The sequence below is a fragment of the Pteropus vampyrus genome, unplaced genomic scaffold (assembly GCF_000151845.1).
Source record: "Pteropus vampyrus isolate Shadow unplaced genomic scaffold, Pvam_2.0 Scaffold28, whole genome shotgun sequence".
Taxonomy (NCBI): domain Eukaryota; kingdom Metazoa; phylum Chordata; class Mammalia; order Chiroptera; family Pteropodidae; genus Pteropus; species Pteropus vampyrus.
The window spans coordinates 4,575,143-4,583,319 of NW_011888809.1; positions in this window are offsets into that span (position 1 = coordinate 4,575,143).

An 8,177-nucleotide genomic window follows, 5' to 3' on the forward strand; every position below is an offset into this window, starting at 1 on the left:
TAGATTTGAGTGTGTTTTCCATCCGCATAATCGTCTGGGATCTGCCACATATAGAGGGAGGTAAACCCTTGAAGCGCCTCCAGCACAGGTGGCCGGCGCACAGCCCACAAAGCACTGCAGGGCCTGGCCTCAGCCAGGGCCCTTTGTCACCTGCCACAACTTCAACGTCCCTTGACCTTTCTCTGCCATGCTCCGTGCAGAGGCCCGAGGAGGAGGCCTGCTGGAGCAGGGAGCGCTGGGCAGCAGGAAGGCAGAGGCAAACTCTTCCTGCCACTGACATCTTAATCATCACCAAGTTTTCAAAGAAACTTCCGACCACAGGGAAACTTCCAGACAAAACTGACTTCCAGTGAAATGCATTTACCTCTCAGCTCTTCTTTACATGTACTTTGTGACAGCATCGCGAGTCTTCCTGCATTGGGCTGAAATCTTGTCAGCTTGTGAGAGCAAAGCAGGATGGAAGTGAGTTAGCGCCGAGGAAAAAAAAATCATAAATGTCAGTCAGGCTCCTAATTGCCTCAGCATATGCTAAGAAGGTACAGGGCCCCCAGCCTGCACCAATGCCCCCCATAGTGGTACCGCTGATCTCTTGGGATGGCCGAGGCAGGGTCCTCTCTGTGGCCCGAGGTCACAGGCTACACCGGGGAAGTGAGGAGCTAAGCCTGTGACCTTGGCCCACCCCATTGTGTGGCCCCCACGGGGCCAGCTGTGTTCCCTGCAGGGGATCCCATCAGCTCCTCTTTTCAGGAGAAGGTCTAAAGTCGCTTAGATTCACATCCTCTCTCCTAGGGGACCTGCAGCGCTCTCGTTGGCAGCCTTAAAGACGACGAGAGATGGATGGATTTGAGACGAGGAGGACCACTTTCCCTCCTCTGAGCCTCTTCACTGCGGGCCTTCCTCTCCCAGGTGTCCTGTCTGACTGCCTTTCCACAGCAAATCCTGACTGTCTTTCAAAGCTCCACTCACACGCTTCCTCGCCAAGAAAATCATCCTTGACTCTTCCAGCCAATGAAAATGTCTCCTTTCCCTGAACTGAATCCTGTCACTCAGATCCCGCTGCACAGATCCAGGATGCAAAGGCCTCTGGCTCTGCCTTTCAGTGGATGGAGTGTGGTGCTGCCCACTCACACAAGGCGGGTGCATGATCCAGACCCACCAAGTACAGGATGATGGGGAAATGTCACCCCTTTGTCTTAGAGAAACCTTCCCATATGGAAAAAACTCACTCCTTCCAGCTGAGGCAAAACCCGGAGGCCTTGCTCGACACTACTGGTGGAGGCTGGTGGCCTGCCCGCGCTGGTTATGGCAACGCTGCTCATGACCTGCTCCTGTTCTTAAAGTTCATGGCTTTTCTGGCAGCCACAGGGAACAGGACTGTGGTATTTGTAAAGAAAATCACATCTGTACCAAGGGGCTGAGAACGGCTGAGCAAAATGTGCCACCGTGTGGTCCTAGAGGCTCCAGAATGACATCCATCAACAACTTCTGCTCCTCCCTCTGCTGAAGTGGCCCTGTCAAAGGTGCTCAGAGGAAGGCCCGGGGTCACTGTGAAAGAAGCCGAGGAGATGGAGATTTTAAGCTGGGCCTTGGCCTGTAGGAGTAATGGGAAATGGGGGGCCACACGGGATAAGGCACTGGTACTGGGGGTCTCGTCGTAACCTGACACGACACACTGCAGGGCCTCTGGCAAGTCAGGCGACGACTCCGAGCCTCTGTTTTCTCACTGTTCTTGTCAGAGGAGGTAACAGCTGGGCTGGACACTCATGAGCTTTAACATATTACTGAAAAAGACAACACTGCCCAGACCTGGGGGGTAGGGGAGCGGTGCCATCAGGGATCTGGGGACATGAGAGCCAGACCCAGAGGCATTGCGTAGGAGGACGGGGGACTGGCCTGGCCCTGGGGGGTGAGAGATGAAGGAGGCGACCAGGCAGCGCAAATGCAAAAGTGGAAGCAGAAGAAGTTGTCTTCTGGACCAGCTGTATGGGGCTGAATCTGGGGAGAGGCATCCAGGCTGGAAATAAAACACTTGGGGTTCCTTGCATAACAATGATAGCCCCATTTGGGGGAATAGAGTAGTAACTGAGGCAGGGGTGACTGTGGAAAAGCAAAGAGGACCCCGAAGATCACCGTGGGGTACAGAGGCTGGCTGGAGCAACTGCATGCTTGTCTTTCCGACTCCGTGTTCATTGATTTCATGCTGAAAAGTGGTTTAAAACTGGCTTGCAGCAGGGCGGGGGGCGGGGGAAGGGGCAGTGTATTTACACCACAGAAAACTGCAAACAAACTGGGGCTTGTTTTCCAAGAGCTGGTTGTTAAACATTTGCCACTGCCCAAGGGCATCGGATGTTAAGGGAGGACACAGAAGGCCAGTAAAAGAAAGCACAAGACAACTTCGAAGATGCAGGAGCAGAACCAGAAGGGAACAGCACCCTGGCACCAAGGCAGGAGAGACGGCCCGCGGGAATCGGTCCGTAGGTGTGGGCCACTCCCTCTGAGCAGTCTGCATACTTTGGTCACCTGCTGCTGAGACAGCTGACTGCCCCCATGCTGGAAGGGGAGGTGACCTTGGCGTGGCTTCTATGCCTGCACCACCTGGTCAGGCACTACCCATGGCCTTGGCCTTACCATGCTAGTGACAGAACAGACTTTTTCCTGACATTCTCTCTAAACCCTTGGCTCTTTAGGAAAATGAAGGCATAATCGGAAAGCTATTTTCACAACATCTGACTCCTCCTCCGACAACATTTAGCCATAAACGATAGAAAAATTTCATCCTTCCTGGAGTGCAGTTGAGAGCAATCTGACAGAATTAACAGCCTCATTTATTAGCCACATTGTACTCAGACCCCCGCCTCAGGCACCTACCACCCCCGTGGCTCTCTTGGTTCTGGGAGCCTCCTCGACTGTTCCCAGACTGTGGGGCTCATTCTCCGCAGAGCGCTGGCAGGCAGCAGTTACATTATGTATCTGCTCAGCGCTCAGGCAAGAAACCATTATGTTCACGGATCATTATTGACATTCTGACATTTGTCACCTCCTTTCATAGCAGTTAAATCTTGCTTTATCTGTAAATGTCACCATGTCATTTATTCATGAAAGGGGTCACATTCCCGAAATAGCATGCTTCAGTTTAAAAGGGGAGCTTGGTTTTATTCACAGTGGGTAATCCTCAAACAAACTTTACTGCTGATAAATGCTTTTTTATTGGAGTTCCTTGGCCTTAAATGACATCCTCAAATGTAGAAAGCAGTTCTGTTTGTGGAAATAAAATCTGAATGTCGAACATGAGAGAAGATGGTTGAGATTAGAAAAAGGGAAGGTTTTCTGTTGCCACCATATGTGCTAAGTTCGATGTAAACAGATTTGAATTTATTGAGAGTAAGCCATAATTTTGATAAGATTGTTATGCTTCTGGAAACACGCCCGTGGCCTTTTTAAATCATTTATGCCTAAGAAACTTCATTGAGATCAGGGGCTTCTTCACCTTCCTGGGTGATCCCTTAGTGGGGGACATAGGAAGGGAAAGAGGGCTCAGCAAACACCATGTGCTCCTTCCTCCTCCCCTCAGATTCCAAGGACATTGCTGGGGAGATGATTAACTCATGTTTATGTTGGCAGGAAGAAATGCCTCTTTTAGTTACGAAGCTTGCTCAAGGTTCACTTTAAAGTAGGAGACCTATAAAATTTATCGTCCAAACCCAGATACTTTTCTGTGGGGCAGAGGAGGTACTAAAAATAATTAACAGGTATTGATTGATCTACAAGCACCATGAACACAGACAAAGCAGGGCTTATGGCCACCCAAATTTTAAGGCTTTATCAAGTGTCTCATTGAATAGGCTTACATTCACCAGCTGCTAACTATTAGACAGGAAAGGCTTCTTTCTCCATGTGTGGGGTTCTGTGTCTCTCAGATTTTAATTCATTTATCTAATCCAATAGATCTAAAGTGTGGTCCACGATCGAAAACAACCAGAAGATGCTGTTCACACTGCAGGTGCCCGGTCCTTACTCAGATCGGCTCAGTCCGAATCTCCAAGGATGCTGCTCACACGCCTGCATTCTAACACACCTCCCAGGTGCTAGAGGGGTCACGCACACCGAAATGAGAGAGTCAACTACTCTGACCCAAATCTTTTGTTCTTCCGGCTACGTCTGTGTTCTGGTCACACTGCGGTAGTATGAACCGGGTGGGTAAATTCTGCTCTTTTTGCCTAGAAAAGTAACTTGCAGATGGGCTGTGAGCTGAAAACAGATTCTCCATTGTCCACAAATACGGAGGCTTTGACGCTTCCCACATATGGCCCTTAAACATCAATCTGCTCCCCCGCTCAGAGTTGTGTGCGTGTGACCATTTCACACCCACTAGGCGAAAGCCACGTGCACGCATACGGTCTCGGAGTAGTTAGAAGGTAAGAAAACGGTTAGGTGACATTGAGGTCACAGCGAAGGATGAGCGAATGCAATTAAAGCCGCTCAGTGATAGAAGAGAAAAGAGCCAGGGAGGGAGAGTCCCCGGCACTAATGAGACCCTTTCTGAGTGTGATCCAGGCTGCAGCGACACGCGTCGCAGACCACAGCTGCACGTAAGTTCCCATCTGAAAGCCCGGGCCAGGGTCACGGTCACTTGGCTATCGCTGCCTCAGATAATGTCCTCATTAGTTCACCATGGTCATCACTGCCCTGGCAACGGCAGAATGCCTTCATCCTGCGATGGCCACTGAGAGGGACCGGCAGCAGGAGGCAGAGCTCATGCCATTCGTGTGGAGCTTTCGCACGCATTTCCTCATTAGTGCCTCCCTCAATTCAGTCATAGGTGGCACTGAGCCCAAAGCCCATACATCGGCGGTCCCCAACCATTTTGGCAGCAGGGACCGGGGCTCCTGTGAGACTCTAATGCCTGATGACCTGAGGTAGAGCCGAGGTGGTGATGCTAGCGCTGGGGAGCGGCTGCAAATACAGATGAAGCTTCGCTCACTCACCGCCACTCACCTCCTGCTGTGCAGCCCAGTTCCTAACAGGCCACTGACTGGTACTGGTCCATGGTCCAAGGGTTGAGGATCCCTGCCATACATGACCCCACCTGTTCCCCTCTGCCTCCAGGAGGAGCACCTGGCAGCAAGCCCCATGTAGTACACCTGCTCAGGAAACTGCTGGAGCGCCCCACACAGCCGAGGTCCTCCAGTCAGCACTGGGCATGGGGTTGCAACCCTGCAGAGCCCCAGCCTCAGCGAGTAGCCATTGTTGACCAATGGTGAGGATCTAGGGAAGAAGGTGTCACAGGCCCAGAAGATGTTAACTGAGCACCTACTCTGAGTCTACCTTAAAAACAGTAAAATCCTACGACCTCTCCATTTGTCTTCTGCACCCCATCCACTGAAGTACCTTGTCTGGCCTTCAAATATCTGTCCTCCAGTTCCCATTCTCATTTAAATGAACAAATTCACCCTCAAGTTTATCCCATCTGCCCAGAAACTAACATTTCACCTAGTCTTAAGGTAAGGAGAGAAAGTTCAAATTCAAGTTTCAGACCAGTTTCAAAGAATAATGGGCCAGATCCTCCCAACAACGCAGAAATTTCCTTGTGGGTTCCCACCTACCTACCAACTCTCAGCCACCTCGAAGGCTCTGCCCTGACCTGGCTACTGAAGGGGAGGGGAGCGCGAGGACACAGATCCCGACGTAGCGGAGGTTCCAGTCGGGCTGAGAACACGGAACGGATGCCTGAGGGGACCAGTCAGACCACCAGGCATCAGCTCCAGGCCTCTGAAGAGCTATGTGATTTATTTGGAAAACTTTCCTTACCACTCTGAGCTTCAGTTTCCTAATAAATAGAGAGAATATTGACCTATCAGATTCACTGTAAAACTGAGTGAGAAGGTGTACGTCAAATAGTTCACATGGGGCCTGGCACACAGTAGGGATACAAGTTAATACCTTTTCTTTCTACATAGAAGTTAATTGTAACCGTGGTCATCCGCTCCCAGCTGGGAGCAGGATTTTACTAACTACGAACTGCCTCATGACCTGACTTTTTCTGTGCCTGTGAGAGAGTAGATTAACCTCCAAATGCCTCAGGTCCCTCGTCTGTGGACAGTAATTGCTGTCCCTCCAGCTCCCCGGCTGCAGTTATCATCGAGAGAGAAGCACAAAGCCCGTTTGAGAAGGTCTGGGAGCCGGCGGGGAGCCGGTTTTTGGAGAGCACCGGGGTGGGGTTTTATCGTGACCACTGGGGTTGAAAAGACAACTCTATTTTCTACTCTGTCTTTCTGTTAAATTGAACTTCAACCTTGGAAATTAATATCCCCATTGCATTTCAGTGAGGTGCCTCTATTTTCACAAGTGCCGCAGAATCAAGCCCTAATCTGTTACGCTGTGACCTTTTGCTGGGCTCTGCATCAGGAAACCGTAATTCAGGGCAAGCCTCGGCTTTCGAAACCTCCATAGGCCTTTTATGACATGAGTGCTATTGAATATTCTATAAAGTCTCCTTGGAAAACTAGCCCACATTTCTTTATAATCTCCCCGGCCTGCTTCTGAAGTCTCTCCATAGAATTTTTTTACTCTAAAAATCCATAGTGTTTCTTAATAAGGATCTGGGCTTCTCGTAAGGGATTGCTGGGAGGATAAAGCTGGATTGGGTTCCCGGTGGGGAGTGGGGGGGGCGCTGAGGTGGGGCAACAGAAGCCACTCTGGTACTGCTGAGACCCTGGATGAGAATCTCTGAGCTCAGGATCTGTCGGCAGGATGCAATCATTTCCAGGAGATGGGAGATAAAGGAAGGAATTTAGAAGGTAGGCCGTATCCGCCTCCTCGCTCCAATGGATGTCAAGTCTCCCTGACCTTGAGGAAAAGAGGGTCAGTGTCCAGGAGCCAAAGCCTGTACGCCTTCTCAGATCCCCTCATCCTTTCTCTAGTCAGACCACACCTGTGCCAAGTTGTCCCGTCACCTCTGCACTTATATGAAGTGCGACATCATGGGGCACGGGACCTGGCCCTCTGAACAACCACTTGGGGCTCGATGACACAACTTAAAAGTGCAATTGCGTCAATTCCCTCTAGATAGAACCTTGACCGATGAGAAACAGAAATGGAAGAAAACCGGACAGAGTGATAGGAGCTTTCACCTCAGTATGAATTGCTTCAAAGTGAGTTTTTGCCTTGCAAACCTGCCCAAGAAATCCAGTGCGCCAAGGAAACACGCCTGTGGAGGATCTGGTATGTCTCTGCAATGCTTCTCAGAAACCTCTGGCCAGCAGAGTAACACAGAGCATTGTGTTACTTCGCATCTTGCCTTGCCTTGCTTTCCCCTTTCTGCCTTTACTCTCATTACTTTGGGCTTGAACCTCCCAAATAAAGTATTAGTTCCTTAATTCTTGCCACAGGCACTACTTTCACAGGACCTGGGCTGAAGCACATGCAGTTTTACCAACGTGAAGGTCAGGTATGCTGGGATAGGCCCCATCGGAACCACAGTGTGATCCTGGGACGGGACTCCTGTGTGACCTCTCTACGCCACATCGCCTTGCCTTTGCCTAGCATAGGGCTTGGTACATACAGGGCTACAATAAATTTCACTAAATTGAGTATATTAGAGCCAGGCGTAAACCTGAACACCCCCCAAAATATTTTCTACTTAAAGGAATGAGCTCTGAGCTTCTGAGCATCCACCAGCTCTGCCTCTTGGGAGTAACTGCACTTCCAAGAAGGCCTGGAAAGGGTCAGGCACCCTACGTTCCCCTGTATTAGTCAGGGTTCTCTGGAGAAACCGAACCGAGAAAAACAAGCATATGTATATGGGGGGGGCGGGGCAGGGATTGATTGATTCATTTCCAGGAACTGCCTCACCTGATTCTGGAGGCCAAGAAGTCTCACAATCTGCTGTCTGCAAGCGGAGGGAGACCCAGGAAAGCTGAGGTATGATTCAGTCTGAGTCTGAAGGCCTGAAAACCAGGGCAGCCAATGGTGCAATCTCAGGCTGAGGGCAGGAGAAACCCACATCCCTGTTCATGCCGTCAGACAGGAGGAGGCATGACTCCTCCCTCCCTCTGCTTTTTGTTCTATTCGGGCCTTCGCTGGATTGGATGGTGCCCAACGGCATTATGGGGAGACATCTACTTTACCAGTCCACCAATTCAAATGCTAATCTCATGCAAAACACACAGACACCCAGA